The sequence below is a fragment of the Salmo trutta genome, chromosome 38, assembly GCF_901001165.1.
Source record: "Salmo trutta chromosome 38, fSalTru1.1, whole genome shotgun sequence".
Lineage (NCBI taxonomy): Eukaryota > Metazoa > Chordata > Actinopteri > Salmoniformes > Salmonidae > Salmo > Salmo trutta.
Window position 1 is genome coordinate 4,852,576 of NC_042994.1, and position 19,950 is coordinate 4,872,525.

Here is a 19,950-nt window from a genome sequence, read left to right on the forward strand (position 1 = left end):
GGAAGAGACTCTGCAGCCCTAATAGTGTCTGGAGGAGACTCTGCAGCCCTAATAGTGTCTGGAGGAGACTCTGCAGGCCTAATAGTGTCTGGAAGAGACTCTGCAGGCCTAATAGTGTCTGGAAGAGACTCTGCAGGCCTAATAGTGTCTGGAAGAGACTCTGCAGGCCTAATCGTGTCTGGAGGAGACTCTGCAGGCCTAATAGTGTCTGGAAGAGACTCTGCAGCCCTAATAGTGTCTGGAGGAGACTCTGCAGCCCTAATAGTGTCTGGAGGAGACTCTGCAGCCCTAATAGTGTCTGGAAGAGACTCTGCAGCCCTAATAGTGTCTGGAAGTGCGTTCAACAGCCGCGGAGTCGCACAACTGAAAGCCCTGTCACCCATAGTTTTTAGTCTGCTGCGGGGCTGCTTAAGGGAGATGGATCTGGAGGAAAGAAGGCTGCTTAAGGGAGTTGGACCTGGAGGAAAGAAGGCTGCTTAAGGGAGATGGACCTGGAGGAAAGAAGGCTGCTTAAGGGAGTTGGACCTGGGGGAAAGAAGGCTGCTTAAGGGAGAAGGACCTGGGGGAAAGAAGGCTGCTGAAGGGAGAAGGACCTGGAGGAGAGAAGGCTGCTTAAGGGAGATGGACCTGGAGGAAAGAAGGCTGCTGAAGGGAGAAGGACCTGGAGGAGAGAAGGCTGCTGAAGGGAGACGGACCTGGGGTAGAGAAGGCTGCTGAAGGGAGAAGGACCTGGAGGAGAGAAGGCTGCTGAAGGGAGAAGGACCTGGAGGAGAGAAAGCTGCTGAAGGGAGACGGACCTGGAGGAGAGAAGGCTGCTGGAGCTGGCTAAAGCTAAAACTGGCGAGTGTAGAGAGTATAGAGATATTGTTATCCACGTCGGCACCAACGATGTTAGGATGAAACAGTCAGAGGTCACCAAGCGCAACATAGCTTCAGCGTGTAAATCAGCTAGAAAGATGTGTCGGCATCGATTAATTGTCTCTGGCCCCCTCCCAGTTAGGGGGAGTGATGAGCTCTACAGCAGAGTCTCACAACTCAATCGCTGGTTGAAAACTGTTTTCTGCCCCTTCCAAAAGATAGAATTTGTAGATAATTGGCCCTCTTTCTGGGACTCACCCACAAACAGGACCAAGCCTGGCCTGTTGAGGAGTGACGGACTCCCTCCTAGCTGGAGGGGTGCTCTCATCTTATCTACGAACATAGACAGGGCTCTAACTCCTCTAGCTCCACAATGAAATAGGGTGCAGGCCAGGCAGCAGGCTGTTAGCCAGCCTGCCAGCTTAGTGGAGTCTGCCACTAGCACAGGAAGTGTAGTCAGCTCAGCTATCCCCATTGAGACCGTGTCTGTGCCTCGATCTAGGTTGGGCAAAATTAAAGATGGCGGTGTTCGCTTTAGCAATCTCACTAGTATAAAGACCTCCTCCATCCCTGCCATTATTGAAAGAGATTGTGATACCTCACATCTCAAAATAGGACTACTTAATGTTAGATCCCTCAGTTATAGTCAATTAACTAATCACTGATCATAATCTCGATGTGATTGGCCTGACTGAAACATGGCTTAAGCCTGATGAATTTACTGTGTTAAATGAGGCCTCACCCCCTGGTTACACTAGTGACCATATCCCCCGCGCATCCCGCAAAGGCGGAGGTGTTGCTAACATTTATGATAGCAAATTTAAATTTACCCAAAAAAAAACAACAACGACGTTTTCGTCTTTTGAGCTTCTAGTCATGAAATCTATGCAGCCTACTCAATCACTTTTTATAGCTACTGTTTACAGGCGTCCTGGGCCATATGCAGCGTTCCTCACTGAGTTCCTTGAATTCCTATCGGACCTTGTAGTCATCGCAGATAATATTCTAATTTTTGGTGACTTTAATATTCACATGGAAAAGTCCACAGACCCACTCCAAAAGGCTTTCGGAGCCATCATCGACTCAGTGGGTTTTGTCCAACATGTCTCTGGACCTACTCACTTCCACAGTCATACTCTGGACCTAGTTTTGTCCCATGGAATAAATGTTGTGGATCTAAATGTTTTTCCTCATAATCCTGGACTATCGGACCACCATTTTATTACGTTCGCAATCGCAACAAATAATCTGCTCAGACCCCAACCAAGAAGCATTAAAAGTCAGCTATGAATTCTCAGACAACCCAAAGATTCCTTGATGCCCTTCCAGACTCCCTCTGCCTACCCAAGGACGTCAGAGGACAAAAATCAAACCACCTAACCGAGGAACTCAATTTAACCTTGCGCAATACCCTAGATGCAGTTGCACCCCTAAAAACTAAAAACATTTGTCATAAGAAACTAGCTCCCTGGTATACAGAAAATACACGAGCTCTGAAGCAAGCTTCCAGAAAATTGGAACGGAAATGGCGCCACACCAAACTGGAAATCTTTCGACTAGCTTGGAAAGACAGTACCGTGCAGTATCGAAGAGCCCTCACTGCTGCTCGATCATCCTATTTTTCCAACTTAATTGAGGAAAATAAGAACAATCCGAAATGTCTTTTTGATACTGTCGCAAAGTTAACTAAAAAGCAGCATTCCCCAAGAGAGGATGGCTCTCACTTCAGCAGTGATGAATTCATGAACTTCTTTGAGGAAAAGATCATGATCATTAGAAAGCAAATTACGGACTCCTCTTTAAATCTGCGTATTCCTCCAAAGCTCCGTTGTCCTGAGTCTGCACAACCCTGCCAGGACCTAGGATCAAGGGAGATACTAAAGTGTTTTAGTACTATATCTCTTGACACAATGATGAAAATAATCATGGCCTCTAAACCTTCAAGCTGCATACGGTACCCTATTCCAACTAAACTTCTGAAAGAGCTGCTTTCTGTGCTTGGCCCTCCTATGTTGAACATAATAAACGGCTCTCTATCCACCGGATGTGTACCAAACTCACTAAAAGTGGCAGTAATAAAGCCTCTCTTGAAAAAGCCAAATCTTGACCCAGAAATTATAAAAAACTATCGGCCTATATTGAATCTTCCATTCCTCTCAAAATTTTTTGAAAAAGCTGTTGCGCAGCAACTCACTGCCTTCCTGAAGACAAACAATGTACACAAAATGCTTCAGTCTGGTTTTAGACCCCATCATAGCACTGAGACTGCACTTGTGAAGGTGGTAAATTACCTTTTAATGACGTCAGACCGAGGTTCTGCGTCTGTCCTCGTGCTCCTAGATCTTAGTGCTGCTTTTGATACCATCGATCACCACATTCTTTTGGAGAGATTGGAAACCCAAATTGGTCTACATGGACAAGTTCGGGCCTGGTTTAGGTCTTATCTGTCGGAAAGATATCAGTTTGTCTCTGTGAATGGTTTCTCCTCTGACAAATCAACTGTAAATTTCGGTGTTCCTCAAGGTTCCGTTTTAGGACCACTATTGTTTTCACTATATATTTTACCTCTTGGGGATGTCATTCGAAAACATAATGTTAAATTTCACTGCTATGCGGATGACACACAGCTGTACATTTCAATGAAACTGTAACGGTTGTCGTCTGGAAAGGAGGACCAAGGCGCAGCGGGTTGTATACTCATCTTCTTTTAATAGGCGAAAGAAGGAAAACCAAACAAACACGTATACAAAAATAAAAACAATGATGAACGACGAAAATACAGTCTTGTCAGGCATAGACACGCAAAACATTAGACAATCTCCCACAAACACATACCCATATATAGGACTCTCAATCAGAGGCAACTAGAAAACGCCTGCCCCCAATTGAGAGTCCAACCCCAATAAACTAGACAAAGAAATACAAAAGACTAGAGACCACATAGAAATACAAACCTAGAACATAACCCCAAAAACCCGGAAATAATAAATCAAACACCCTACTACATAAAACACCACCCCGAACCACAAACAAAATACCCTCTGCCACGTCCTGACCAAACTACAATAACAAATAACCCTTATACTGGTCAGGACGTGACAGAAAAATGGTGTAGCCCCAAAATTGCCCTCGCTAGAAGCCTGTGTCTCAGACATAAGGAAGTGGATGGCTGCAAACTTTCTACTCTTAAACTCGGACAAAACAGAGATGCTTGTTCTAGGTCCCAAGAAACAAATAGATCTTCTGTTGAATCTGACAGTTAATCTGGATGGTTGTACAGTCGTCTCAAATAAAACTGTGAAGGACCTCGGCGTTACTCTGGACTCTGATCTCTCTTTTGAAGAACATATCAAGACTGTTTCAAGGACAGCTTTTTTCCATCTACGTAACATTGCAAAAATCAGAAACTTTCTGTCCAAAAATGACGCAGAAAAATTAATCCATGCCTTTGTTACTTCTAGGTTGGACTACTGCAATGCTCTACTTTCCAGCTACCCAGATAAAGCACTAAATAAACTTCAGTTAGTGCTAAATACGGCTGCTAGAATCCTGACTAGAACCAAAAAAGTGTATCTATTACTCCAGTGCTAGCCTCCCTACACTGGCTTCCTGTTAAGGCAAGGGCTGATTTCAAGGTTTTACTGCTAACCTACAAAGCATTACATGGGCTTGCTCCTACCTATCTTTCCGATTTGGTCCTGCCGTACATACCTACACGTACGCTACGGTCACAAGACGCGGGCCTCCTAATTGTTCCTAGAATTTCTAAGCAAACAGCTGGAGGCAGGGCTTTCTCCTATAGAGCTCCATTTTTATGGAATGGTCTGCCTATGTGAGAGACGCAGACTCAGTCTCAACCTTTAAGTCTTTACTGAAGACACATCTCTTCAGTAGGTCCTATGATTAAGTGTAGTCTGGCCCAGGGGTGTGAAGGTGAACGGAAAGGCTGGAGCAACGAACCGCCCTTGCTGTCTCTGCCTGGCCGGTTTCCCCTCTTTCCACTGGGATTCTCTGCCTCTTCCCCTATTACGGGGGCTGAGTCACTGGCTTACTGGTGTTCTTCCATGCCGTCCCTGGGAGGGGTGCGTCACTTGAGTGGGTTGAGTCACTGATGTGGTCTTCCTGTCTGGGTTGGCGCCCCCCCTTGGGCTGTGCCGTGGCAGAGATCTTTGTGGGCTATACTCGGCCTTGTCCCGGGATGGTATGTTGGTGGTTGGAGATATCCCTCTAGTGGTGTGGAGGCTGTGCTTTGGCAAAGTGGGTGGGGTTATATCCTACCTGTTTGGCCCTGTCCGGGGGTATCATCGTATGGGGCCACAGTGTCTCCTGACCCCTCCTGTCTCAGCCTCCAGTATTTATGCTGCAGTAGTTTATGTGTCGGGGGGCTAGGGTCAGTCTGTCACATCTGGAGTATTTCTCTTGTCTTTTCCGGTGTCCTGTGTGAATTTAGATATGCTCTCTCTAATTCTCTCTTTCTCTTTTTTTCTTTCTCTCTCTCGGAGGACCTGAGCCCTAGGACCATGCCTCAGGACTACCTGGCTTGATGACTCCTTGCTGTCCCCAGTTCACCTGGCCGTGCTGCTGCTCTAGTTCCAACAGTTCTGCCTGCAGGTATGGAACCCTGACCTGTTCACCGGACGTGCTACCTGTCCCAGACCTGTTGTCCCAGACCTGCTGGAACCCTGACCTGTTCACCGGACGTGCTACTGTCCCAGACCTGCTGTTTTCAACTCTCTAGAGACAGCAGGAGCAGTAGAGATACTTTCAAAGATCGGCTATGAAAAAGCCAACTGACACTTACTCTTGTGTTACTGACTTGTTGCACCCTCGACAACTACTATGATTATTATTATTTGACAATGCTGGTCATTTATGAACATTTGAACATCTAGGCCATGTGCTGTTATAATCTCCACCCGGCACAGCCAGAAGAGGACTGGCCACCCCTCATAGCCTGGTTCCTCTCTAGGTTTCTTCCTAGGTTTTGGCCTTTCTAGGGAGTTTTTCCTAGCCACCGTGCTTCTACACCTGCATTGCTTGCTGTTTGGGGTTTTATGCTAGGTTTCTGTACAGCACTTTGAGATATCAGCTGATGTAAGAAGGGCTATATAAATAAATTTGATTTGATTTTGATTTGATTTGGAGGGAGACAGACCTGGAGGAGAGAAAGGTGCTGAAGGGAGATTGACCTGGAGGAGAGAAGGCTGCTGGAGGGAGTTGGACCTGGAGGAGAGAAGGCTGCTGGAGGGAGACAGACCTGGAGGAAAGAAGGCTGCTGAAGGGCGATTGACCTGGAGGAGAGAAGGCTGCTGGAGGGAGATTGACCTGGAGGAGAGAAGGCTGCTGTAGGGAGACAGACCTGGAGGAGAGAAGGCTGCTGGAGGGAGACGGACCTGGAGGAGAGAAGGCTGCTGGAGGGAGATTGACCTGGAGGAGAGAAGGCTGTTTGGAGGGAGACAGACCTGGAGGAGAGAAGGCTGTTTGGAGGGAGACAGACCTGGAGGAGAGAAGGCTTCTGGAGGGAGACAGACCTGGAGGATTCACTTCTGACTCACTGTTGCTGGATTATGTATTAATGTGATTCTGTTTGTGCGTGTGTGTGTGCGTGTGTGTGCATGCATGCTTACTGTTTACTGTAGCAGGGGAAGGTTTTAGGCTGAATAGGCTCCAGAGCAGTAATAACAAGCTGTGCCAACTGGGCTGAGAGGAGTAGCTGTGTGTGTGTGTGTGTGTGTGTGTGTGTGTGTGTGTGTGTGTGTGTGTGTGTGTGTGTGTGTGTGTGTGTGTGTGTGTGTGTGTGTGTGTGCATGTACATGTATGTGTCTAATGTGTGAGTCAAACATTAGACAGAACCCCATCTTGTTCGGGCAAAACACATTAAACACAATCATTTCCGTTGAGTCAAGTCACATATTGGATTTGATATGGAGTCACATTATAAAATATGGAACACATAGCATTAGCAATACCGTTATAATTTTGTTATAATAATGTAATCCTGTAATAATTCTGTTACAGTCCTGTCTGGTTTGCAACATTAAAAGCTGATGGTGTTATGATCATACAGGATCATACAGTATATACAGAGCTTTTAATAAACATGGCGGGGAGATGGGGAAGAGATTCCTCTTGGAGAGAGCTGAGCCTGTTGTGCGTCATCAGAGAGGGCTTTGGAAGAGCCATGCAGTTCATCTATTGACAGAGACCGTGGAATGAAACGCACACACACACACACACACGTTTGTTTTACTATCCTTGTGGGGACCCAAAAATGTATTCCCATTTATTATCCAATTTTTTCCTAACTCCTAACCCTAAACCTAACCCTAACCCCAAACCCTATACCTAACTGTAAAACTAAACCTAACCCCTAACCTTAATCCTAACCCTAATTGTAACCTGTTAAAGGAATTTTATATCTTTGATGATAATAATCAATAATCAATTCGCCTTGACTAATGCCCAAGGTTTGTAAGACAATGGGTTAAAATAATTAGGCAAGGACTCAGCTTTCTGCAAAAGGTATCTGTAGCTTTTATTCAGAGAACGTTCTGAGGTCAGGATAACAAAACAGTCATTATATAGTTCTTGCTTTCTTACGCACATGCATTTACACACACTGTTGGTGACCTGCTTCCCGCACAAACTTCTCACACTCTTTATCACTCTCCCGAGCTCAGCCTGTTCTTTTCCCTCAAGGTTAGAAATGCTTTGAAGCTTTTACTCCCAGGACCATCTGTCTCCTGGTGTCCCTCGTAATTGCATATACACATTTCTTTCCCTATCCCATGGTTCCTGGACTTTCCAGAACTAATCAAACTTATCTATCCCTACATTAATCATTACATTGATTATTCATTAACCATTCTGTATGACTAATAATTCATCATGGTCTATTGATTCCTTTACCTTTATTAGATAATTCTCTTATCATAACCCTAATCCCTAAACCTAACCCTAAACCTAAAATGTAATTTTTCCTTGTGGGGACCTGGCAGAATGTCCCCACTTGTCAAAATGTTTCTTGCTTTACTATCCTTGTGAGGACTTCTGGTACCCACAAGGATAGTAAAACCAAACCACACACATACACGCACGCACGTACACCCACACACTCTTGTGCATGCAGGTGCAGGAGAGAAGCGTGGTAGTGTATGAATCAGCCATCAGCATCACTATTGCACATTTTGTGTGCGTGGGCCCAACCCCTTCCACCTGTCCTGCGCAAAGCTAAAAACAATGGACACAATATACTACCATAGGCACAATATACTACCGTACGGACAATATACTACCATACTGACAATATACTACCAATATACTACCATAGGCACAATATACTACCGTACGGACAATATACTACCATACGGACAATATACTACCAATATACTACCATAGGCACAATATACTACCGTACGGAGAATATACCACCGTACGGACAATATACTACCGTACAGACAATATACTACCAATATACTACCGTACGGACAATATACTACCAATATACTACCGTACAGACAATATACTACCAATATACTACCATACAGACAATATACTACCAATATACTACCGTACGGACAATATACTACCGTACGGACAATATACTACCATACGGACAATATACTACCGTACGGACAATATACTACCGTACGGACAATATACTACCGTACGGACAATATACTACCGTACGGACATTAAACTACCGTACGGACAATATACTACCATACGGACAATATACTACCAATATACTACCATAGGCACAATATACTACCGTACGGACAATATACTACCGTACGGACATTAAACTACCGTACGGACAATATACTACCATACGGACAATATACTACCAATATACTACCATACGGACAATATACTACCGTACGGACAATATACTACCGTACGGACAATATACTACCGTACGGACATTAAACTACCGTACGGACAATATACTACCATACGGACAATATACTACCAATATACTACCATAGGCACAATATACTACCGTACGGACAATATACTACCGTACGGACAATATACTACCATACGGACAATATACTACCGTACAGACAATATACTACCAATATACTACCATAGGCACAATATACTACCGTACGGACAATATACTACCGTACGGACAATATACTACCATACGAACAATATACTACCGTACGGACAATATACTACCGTACGGACAATATACTACCGTACGGACAATATACTACCATACAGACAATATACTACCAATATACTACCATACGGACAATATACTACCATACGGAAAATATACTACAATACATACAATATACTACCGTAAAGACAATATACTACCGTACGGACAATATACTACAATACAGACAATATACTACCATACGGACAATATACTACAGTACACTACTAATATACTACCATACGGACAATATACTACCATACGGACAATATACTACAATACAGACAATATACTACCAATACACTACCATACGGACAATATACTATTGTATGAACAATATACTACCAATATACTACCATACGGACAATATACTACCAATATACTACCATACAGACAATATACTACCAATATACTACCATATGGACAATATACTACCATACAGACAATATACTACCATATGGACAATATACTACCAGTATACTACCATACAGACAATATACTACCAATATACTACCATACGGACAATATACTACCAATATACTACCATACGGACAATATACTACCAATATACTACCATGCTGACAATATACTACCAATATACTACCATACGGACAATATACTACCATACGGACAATATACTACCAATATACTACAATACGGACAATATACTACCAGTATACTACCATATGGACAATATAATACCATATGTACAATATACTACCAATATACTACCATACGGACAATATACCACCATACGGACAATATACTGTACTACCAATATACTAATATACGGACAATTACTACCATACGGACAATATACTACCATACGGACAATATGCTACAATACGCAAGCAGGGAGCTCAAAATAGACATCTTTCATACTGTTGTTTTATCCATCCCTGAGGTTCTGGAGGTGAGTTATCATCCCCTCTCTCTTCCCCCAGGAGAGTCCCAGGAAAAGATGTCTCCCCCAGTTGGATTGACTCATCCAGCTGACTCATCCAGCTGGGTTGACTCATCAGAAGGCCCTGAGGGGCATGGTTCCTGGTTCATGCCTGGGAGTGTTAATGCAGGTAGACTTGCTGACATAGATCATGTCAGGTGAATTGGTAGAGAAAGGAAAGAGTTCCTGTTACTTACAGGGAGTGTTAAAACAGAAAGATGTTACTGACACAGATAGCATCTTCACAGGTGAATTAGAATACGGATAGATTTCCAGTTAAAGGGGTGTGGTCTATAGAGGCATTGGCAGGGTATTTAATCTGATTACAAAAAAACTGTACCTGTAATCAGTTATCTTACCAGCAAAGATATTGTTATCAGATTACAGATACTTTTGATAAACTAGATGATTACTTCTCGGATTACTTTTAAATTCAGAAAGGATGTTTTCTGGAAAAAATATCCATTATGACAACTTTCTGTTTTCTCAATGACATTCAAATCAGCATTGAAAAAAGGTGCAAGTTTATCCTTTACGGGATCGGTGTCCCCACTCGTGGGACGGTTGAGCTAACGTAGGCTAATGTGACTGGCATGAGGTTGTAAGTAACAAAAACAATTCCCAGGACATAGACATATCTGGTATGGGCAAAAAGCTTAAATTCTTGTTAATCTAACTACACTGTCCAATTTACAGTAGCTATTACAGTGAAAGAATACCATGCTATTGTTTGAGGAGAGTGCACAATTATGAACTTGAAAATGTATTAATAAACCAATTAGGCACATTTGGGCAGTCTTGATACAACATTTTGAACAGATATACAATGGTTCATTGGATCAGTCTAAAACTTTGCAGATACACTGCTGCCATCTAGTGGCCAAAATCTAAATTGCGCCTGGGCTGGAATAATACATTATGGCCTTTCTCTTGCATTTCAAAGATGATGGTACAAAAAAAAGCGTGTTTTTTCTTTGTATTATCTTTTACCAGATCTAATGTGTTCAAAGTGTTTCCTTTCAAATGGCATCAAGAATATGCATATCCTTGCTTCAGGTCCTGAGCTACAGGCAGTTAGATTTGGGTATATCATTTTAGGTGAAAATTGAAAAAAAGGGTCAGATTCTTAAGTTTGTTCCACCTGAATGAGTCTGACCACAAGTCAGAGACCACTATGATGACACACCAAATGTGTTTGATGGATCCTTTTTGTTTTCTTCCAATGTCTCTTAAGGGGAAAATAACTGAAAATAATCAGATTACGTAACTGATTACAATTTTGGGCAGGTAACTAGTAACTGTACGGATTACATTTAGAAAGTAACCTTCATAACCCTGGGCGTTGGCCAATGACACGCAGATGTATGGTGGCTTAGTTGACCACAACCACAAGAAAGTCTGTTCACATTGGTATTGTCATCATAAATACCTCTATGAATAGAAGTGTCAACCAGAAAATAAATAGTGATGATTGTTCAATTGTTTTTGAAGTTTTGAAAAACAGAATTTGGGTTGCAAAGATCAGTCCCTAATCCAAGTGAAGTGGTTTAGATTGTACAAGCCTACTTTGGACCCACATCCACCCAGGCCCACTTCTCTTCTCCACTGTTCCCCACCAGAGTGTCTCGAGGCTGGGGGAAGGAAGCCAGAGCTGGTAGGTCCATGGCCAGGAGCTCCGTGTGTGTGTGCGCCACTATGCCATGAGTCAAACGTTAGACAGAACCACCATCTTGTTCAGGCAAAACACATCAAACACAATCAATTCCATTGAGTCAAGTCACATATTTTTTTATTTATTTGTTTTACCTTTATTTAACTAGGCAAGTCAGTTAAAAAAAAATCTTATTTTCAATGACGGCCTAGGAACAGTGGGTTAACTGCCTTGTTCAGGGGCAGAACGATAGATTTGTACCTTGTCAGCTCGGGGATTTGATCTTGCAACCTTTTGGTTACTAGTTCAACACTCTAACCACTAGGCTACGCTGCCGCCCCAAATCAGAACATATCAGAACAGAGTCACCGTGATCAAATTTGCGACATAGCGTTGGCAATGTTCTAAATGTGTAATAATAATGCAATAATGGTTTAACAATATTGTAATGCCTTTGTCGTGTCTGGCTGACAACATTAAAAGCTGACACACACACACACACACACACACACACACACACAAAAAAACATACTGTAATAATCCTGTCTGGTTTGCAACACTAAAACCTGACAGTGTTATGATCATATTACAGAAGAGTTCATTGGCCTCAACGGTCATCACCTACACACACACACACAAGCGCAAGCATGCACACACACCTATATATGAGGGGCTTTTAATAAATAGGGCAGGGAGATGAGGAAGAGATGTATTACAGAGCTGAGCCTGTTGAGATGTGCGTCATCAGAGAGGGCTTTGGAGGAGTCATGCAGTCATATATTGATGGAGACCGCGGAATGGCACACACATGGAAGAACACCTGTGCGAACACACAGGCAAAACCAAGCAAACACACACACACACACACACACACACACACACACACACACACACACACACACACACACACACACACACACACACACACACACACACAGACAGACAGACTCTTGTGCATGCAGGTGCAGGAGAGACGCATTGTAGTGAATGAATCAGCCATCAGCATCACTATTGTACATTATGGATGTTACAGCCCAACCTCTTCCACCCAGCGTTCATTTTCATACTCTTCTTTAGATTTCGTCTAGTGTTAGTCATTTTCACGTCTTAGTTACAGCTTTGTCATTTGAATATTGATTTAGCTATTGTCAAAATGACAAAAACAGTGGGCCATTTTAGTCAACTAAATGCCCTTTCATTTGAGAGAGAGCGAGAGAGAGAGAGAGAAGCACAATCACCAGATGGTGCTGTAAAGTATTGGCAGTAGTATGGGTTGCACCTCTGTCACTCAGTGTTGTCATTACCATTGTTATCAACGTTCCAGATGCTGCAGATCAAGGCTCAGGCTAAGACCCAGAATGCAGACACAGGAGGCGGATAGTATGAGTCTCAGAGTTTATTATAGAACAAGGGGCAGGCAAAAGGGAAGTCATGGCAGGCAAAGAGTCCTAATCCAAATCAGAGACAGGCAGGTACAGGACGGCAGGCAGGATCAGGACACGCAGAAAGGTCAGAACTGGGAAGACTAGGACAAACAGAAACTAGAGCAAAGGGAACACAGGAACGCGCTAGTAGGACTTGACGGGACAAGACGAACTGGCAACAGACAAACAGAAAAAATAGGTATAAATACACAGGAGATAATGGGGACAAATGGGAGACACCTGGTGGGGGGTGGAGACAAGCACAAAACAGGTGAAACAGATCAGGGTGTGATACCACAGCCGCAAGTTGTACGGAGATAATGACTTTGAATGGGAGATAATGACTGTTTCGCCCAGTGATGTAGTCGAGGGTCCACATGAACTCAAAATAAAGTTATTTACCCAGCCAGACACATTGTAGTGGCAAGAGGAATTTAGTCAATAAATTGTTTCCTATCCATTGTCCTTTCTTTCTGTGCCGCAAAATGTCTGTATATAGGGTACTGGTAATGTTATGGCAACGTTCAGTTGCGAAACGTTCTTGAACGTTGCAGATAGAAATTCCATGAATTCCTCGTTATCCCTTACTCAACATGTTAGAGATTCATGTTTGTCCTACATAGGATATTTCTATCTGAACGTTCCAAAACGTTGCGTCCTGCTGAACGCGCCCCAGGATGTTAGCTATAGCTAGCTAATGAGCTAACATGACTGAACAAGGTGTAGCCTAAACCAATGATTAACGGTCCGGTCCGCAAGTAACCTTGTTTTAGAACAGCCTGCGATGTGCTTTATGAATGTAAGATGTGGCCCACCAATGCACGATAGAAAGAAACAAACGTAGCGTCGGCATTATGGGTGATATCTTTTGAACGGTAATGGCTAGAATCAAGCCGTTTTCTCTGAGAAAAAAGAAGGAAACTTGGCTAGTGTGTTGGCTACAGAACCTGGTAATGAAACACAGTGGGGAAAGTGCGAGGGTTTAGCGAGACTACAAATTCCAAAACTTTTCTAAACTCAAGGGAGAGAAAAATATAGCTAGACTGTTGTTTTGCTATTAAACTTAATGCTGCTATTGTCACATGCCCCGAATACAACAGGTGTAGACTTTACCGTGAAATGCTTACTTACAAGCCCTTAACCAACAGTGCAGTTCAAGAAGAAGAAAATATTTACCAAGTAGACTAAAATAAAAAGTAATAACAAAAAGTAACACAATAAGAATAACAATAACGAGGCTATATACAGGGGCACCAGTACCCAGTCAGTGTGCGGGGTTACAGGCTAGTTGAGGTAATATGTACATGTAGGTGGGGGCGAAGTGACTATTCATAGGTAACAAACAAACAGCGAGTAACAGCAGTGTACAAAAGGGAGGGGGTCAATGTAAATTGTCCGGTGGCGATCTTATGGCTTGGGGGTAGAAGCTGTTGAGGAGCCTTTTCGTTCTAGACTTGGCGCTCCGGTACCGCTTGCCGTGCGGTAGCAGAGAAAACAGTCTTTAACTTGGGTGACTGGAGTCTCTGACAATTTTATGGGCTTTCCTCTGACACCGCCTGGTATAGAGGTCCTGGATGGCAGGAAGCTTGACCCCAGTGATGTACTGGGCCGTACGCACTACCCTCTGAAGCGCCTTACCGAGCAGTTGCCATACCAGGCGGTGATGCAACCGGAGAGTCGCATGGGCGAGGTGTATCATCGGAACCGAAGTGGAGCCTGTCTGTCTGTCTGCCTGTCTGCCTGGTGCCTGTCTGCCTGTCTGCCTGTCTGCCTGGTGCCTGTCTGCCTGGTGCCTGTCTGCCAACACTCATCGCTTGCTCCCCCACAGTTCACAAGCGGATGTAGACTAGGCTGTGTTCCGGGTGTGGCGCATCCTTCCCACTGCTGAACAGAACTGCGCTGTGCTGCTATTTTTAATTGTGCTTATCACTGAAAAGCTCTCAATCTCTTGTCCAGTGCACTTAGTAGTCAGATTTTAGTCTTGTCTCGTTTTAGTCAACTGAAATGAAAAATAATTTTTGTTTAGTTATAGTTTTTTTCTGGGTCTATTTAGTCAGTTATAGTCTTGTTAATTGGCACTGAAAAATAGGTGGTTGACAAATATTTGAGTCACTATTTTTGTTGAGGAAATTAACCCTTCTTCCACCTTCCCTGCCCAAAGCTACACAACCATAAGCATTACACACACAGGAAGCTGGAAACAGCCCCTTATCTCTCTGAATGGCCCTATCATACTTCTCTATCATACTTCTCTATCATACTTCTCTTTTACACATCGTTGAGGGTTTGGAAATTCTCCAGGAGAGCCAAAGGTAACCAAGACGTCTCCCCCAGGTGGAGGCATCCGTGTCTGGGTTGACTCATCAGCAGGCCTGGGGGTATGGTTTGTGGATCCTGCCTGGGAATGTTAAGGCAGGTAGATGTTCTTACGCATATAGCATTATCTCAGGTGAATAAATATTAAGAGAGATCTCCAGTGAAAGCGGTGTGGTCTACGGAGGCGTTGGCCGATGACACACAGAGGTAAGGAGGTTTAGTCACAGCTCTTGATTGACCCCACCCACAAACAAGTCTGTCCTCGTCGTTATCCTTGCTATTGTCATCATGAATACCGATTAGAAAACAGTCATCACAAATGTCAGCCAGAGCGCTCATTCTAATATGATTGCATGGTTTTCTCCCTGTATTTTATTAAACTACAATTCTCTACACTGTACTTCAAATCAGCACTTTTATATCTGGAGTGTTAATACACACTCCCACTTCTTCATTGTCACCCCCCCGTTACTGCCAAGACTCTTTCATCACATCTAGCTAACAGCCAGGCATGCTGACTGCATATGTGGCATCCTCTTCCTGCGTGACTCTCTGTTTCAGGCCAAGATATAGCCTGGTGCCAGATCTGTAGGCGCTCCAGCCAAACCCTGCCATGATACTGATAGTCAGAGCCGTTGGCTAAATCATACAGATCTGGGACCAGGCTAAATCAAACATATTATACCATTGTATGGCATGATGGTGGTCAGTTAGTTGGCTAAAGTATATAGAGATCTTGGACCAGGCTAGCTCTTGGCATGGCAACGTTGGCTAGAGCAAATACTGATCTGGGACCAGGCTATATGATAGCATGAAAGGAGTTGGCTGAAACACACACAGATCTAGGACCAGGCTAACTTATTGCATGACAACGATAGCAGTTGACAACAGCACATACAGATCTGGGACCAGCCCTGCCATGACACTCATTGTCAGAGCAGTTGGCTAAAACATACAGATCTGGGACCAGACAAACCCTCCCATGACACTGATAGTCAGAGCCATTGTATGGCGTGACGGTAGCCAGTTAGTTGACTAAAGTATATCCTGATCTGGGACCAGCCAGAACCAGGCATGACAACGTTGGCTGTAGCACAAATAGATCTGGGACCAGACTGGTTCTTGGCGTGACATTGATAGACAGAGTCGGCTCAAGCAGAGGCAGATCTGGGACCAGCCAGTGCCAGGCTGGTTCTTGGCAGGGCTGGGTGGCGGGTGGTAGAGCAGACGCCAGGCGACCGGGGAAACAGAACAGATTGGGGGCAGATTATTCACTGTTGGCAGCAGTCAGCAGGCAGGATGTTATTACATAAACATGGAACTCCTGGCCCTGGACCCACCCGCTACGGCTTCCTTCCCCTAGCCTCGAGACACTCTGGTGGGGCATGGTGGAGAGAAGATGGGGACCTTGGTGGATGTGGGACATGGGACCAAAGTAGGCCTGCACAGTTTCAGACCCTTCAGTTAGATCAGGGACTGAACTACGTTGCCTAAATTCAGTTTGTCCAAAGCTTCAAACGACAATCTCTCTGAAGGTAAGAATGTGGTAGTCACTCATATAATATATGTGTTTTAGCCATTCAGGTTTAGCCAGAATTGAATAGTAGTCATATAGAATTGTCTTTAGGCGTTGATACTGAATCCCTCAGACAGTAGCATAAAGTCATAGTTAGTTATAATTTACATATGGAAATGATTTGATGATCTACTTTGAATAAAATGCAAGTGATGGGAACTGGGAAGTTACACTCCTTCTCATTATTGAGGATATGCCTTAGCCTCAGGCCCAATACCATGATTATTCCTCATCGTAAAATCAGCATGTGTAGGCTTGTAGTCTCTCACTACTGCAGAAATAAGGGTTTCGCAACACACACACAAACAACCCCCCCCCACACTAAACACCACATTTCTGTCAAAGTTGCCTTACCCCCGCTTATTTCCTAAACACTCGCGTATTTCCTTTGCGCACATAAGACACACACCCCACCCAGCCCAGATGTATGAGCGTGGTGCTATGACAAAAGCGTGTTTTGCTGTGCTGTAGTTTCACTCTCACTACAACCTTAGCGGATTCCACACCTGCAGTATGCAGAAAGGGGGGGTGGCCTCACACCCTACCACTCACTGACAGGCCTAATACGTGAAGATGACTCATCTTCCAGTACTTCCACATAACTTGTTTAAAGAAAAATTCCAGCTATTTTGTTATGGTTCATTTTCAACTTCTCACCTTACAAGTCTGGATATCTTTAGATACAACCTGTAGAATGCAATCAGAATGATGTAGGTCAATGTACGGGCTAACTAGAATAACATACTATATTCAAAGATGAAATTGGCCTGAAGGACCCTGATCTAGAGGCCCAGTTGTAATGTATATGCAGGGAGTAAGGAAGCAGGTGCAGAAAGTGAGCTTCATAATAATAAACATGAAGAAAATACAAAACAAGAGAAGCGTACTGAACGTAACCAAAACCAATACTGCCTGATGACTGAGGCTACTGAGGGCTACCATCAGGTTGGGGATGACGTCCAGATGTGCTAAACGATGGAGAGCAGATGTGCGTAATGATGGTTGCCAGGCGTGCGCAATGTGGGTTGCCAGGACTGGTGGTTAGCAGTTGTAGGCATAAAACCAGTTTAGTTTAAAGTATCTGCACTACAAGGTACTGTACTGAAACATACATAGACTTCAGAATGAAACGGGCCTTGAGGGGCCTTTGTCTAAACTCTAAAGGCACAGTCTAGTTTAGGTCCAGTATGTTCCAGAGACCCAAGGCACCACAGGCTTCTCCCAGCCATTTCCTGTCCTACAGGAAGTGCTGTTGTCACTCAGCATTGCTAGGACAGGAAGTGAACAGGAAGTGTGTCCTGGGCCAACAGGAAGCAGTTTCCTCCCACGTGCTAAACATTGTCCTCTTCTTCTACAGTCGGGGAAACTGATGTTTGGACAACCTCTCTTATCGCAGCCAGCGAGTTTTAGTGCTGAATCCACATTTTATGTTGTTTTGTGTGGATTGGAAAATGTATTTAGAGTTACAGTTGGTTTATGAGACTCCTTTTCATGGCTGGTTACGTATGGGTTGTGAAATGTATTGAGAGTGACAGTGGGTTCATAAGACATTTCTAATGTCATTCTGGTTGCACAACTTACTCAGTTTGTAGTCACTGTGATGGAAAACACATTTCCTATAAAATGCTCTTTCACAGGAAACAACTCTCACAAAAAAGAAAATCACCTTGTATGTTTCATACGGGAAGTTGAACAGGTGATCTAACCTCACCACAGAAACGAAATGTCTCTGTGTCACTTTGCATCTAAATAAAGGGGAAATACTTGTATTTTTGTCATTGGTTAACCTTTTAAAGCACTGTTGAGACAAAGTAGCTTCTTTCACATTGTCGGCTACAACAAGACTACCAGCTGGTATCTTCTGCTTTCCCCCCTTACACCACATTAGGATATCTCACCCTTTCACCCTCCATCCAACCAGCCTACGTGTTTTTCAGCCTGAGAAGAGGATCTCACAAAAAAATTGCACCAGCTCAGTTCTGGTAAATTTGGCCTAAAATGGACATCGCCACTGAGGTCATCAACTTCCTCCTGATGATGGCAGCTGCTAATAAGTGTGTGTGTGTGTGTGTGTGTGTGTGTGTGTGTGTGTGTGTGTGTGTGTGTGTGTACTTGTTTGTGCATGCCTGCGTACGTACATGCATGTATGTGTACGTGAGTGTGTGAATGGCTTTCTGGAAGGCCAGTGAGTCACCGCGTAAAGCCCTGGCCTGGCCAAACAAGACGTTAATGAACCCGGCTGCCGAGGGCTGCTAACATACGCATCTCCACATTATATGGGATTGGCTGACCAAAGTTAATAGGAAGGTGGGCGGGTGATGGGGAGGATAGTGGGGAGACTATCAGTAACATTTCAACTATCTACTAACCCTAAACTGAACCCTTATACTAACCCTAACCTTAACCCTTATACTAACCCTAACCTTAACGCTTACCCTAACCTTAACACTTACCCTAACCTTAACCCTTATACTAACCCTAACCTTAACACTTACCCTAACCTTAACACTTACCCTAACCTTAACCTGTACCCTAACCTTAACACTTACCCTAACCTTAACACTTACCCTAACCTTAACCCTTATACTAACCCTAATCTTAACCCTTACCCTAACCTTAACACTTACCCTAACCTTAACCCTTACCCTAACCTTAACCCTTATACTAACCCTAAACTTAACCCTTACCCTAACCTTAACACTTACCCTAACCTTAACTCTTACCCTAACCTTAACCCTTATACTAACCCTAAACTTAAGCCTTACCCTAACCTTAACACTTACCCTAACCCTTATTCTAAACCTAACCGTAACCTTAGCAAGCAGTTGCTTATCAACAGATAGTTTGTTGATAGTATGACCAGAGCATCTACAAGTGAACGTTCCAGACAATCCAAATAGTGTAAGTGTAACCGCCAAGTCAATTTCAAGCCAATGAGGGATAAGAGAGCCATAATATTCAAGTCATGCAGGCAGAGTGTCCTCTTTGCTCATGAAATTGGTTGATTATTTAACC

The 19,950-nt window shown here is 43.7% G+C and overlaps 1 long non-coding RNA gene across 1 annotated transcript; it reads right to left on the bottom strand.

Annotated features, from left to right (window-relative positions):
- Positions 1 to 5,354: 5,354 nt before the first annotated feature.
- Positions 5,355 to 5,611, bottom strand: LOC115178318 (uncharacterized). The gene is made up of 2 exons (XR_003872598.1): positions 5,576 to 5,611; positions 5,355 to 5,515 (listed from the first exon to the last, which is right to left on the bottom strand). It is a non-coding gene; the product is annotated as an uncharacterized LOC115178318 (long non-coding RNA).
- Between the last annotated feature and the right edge of the window lie 14,339 nt (positions 5,612 to 19,950).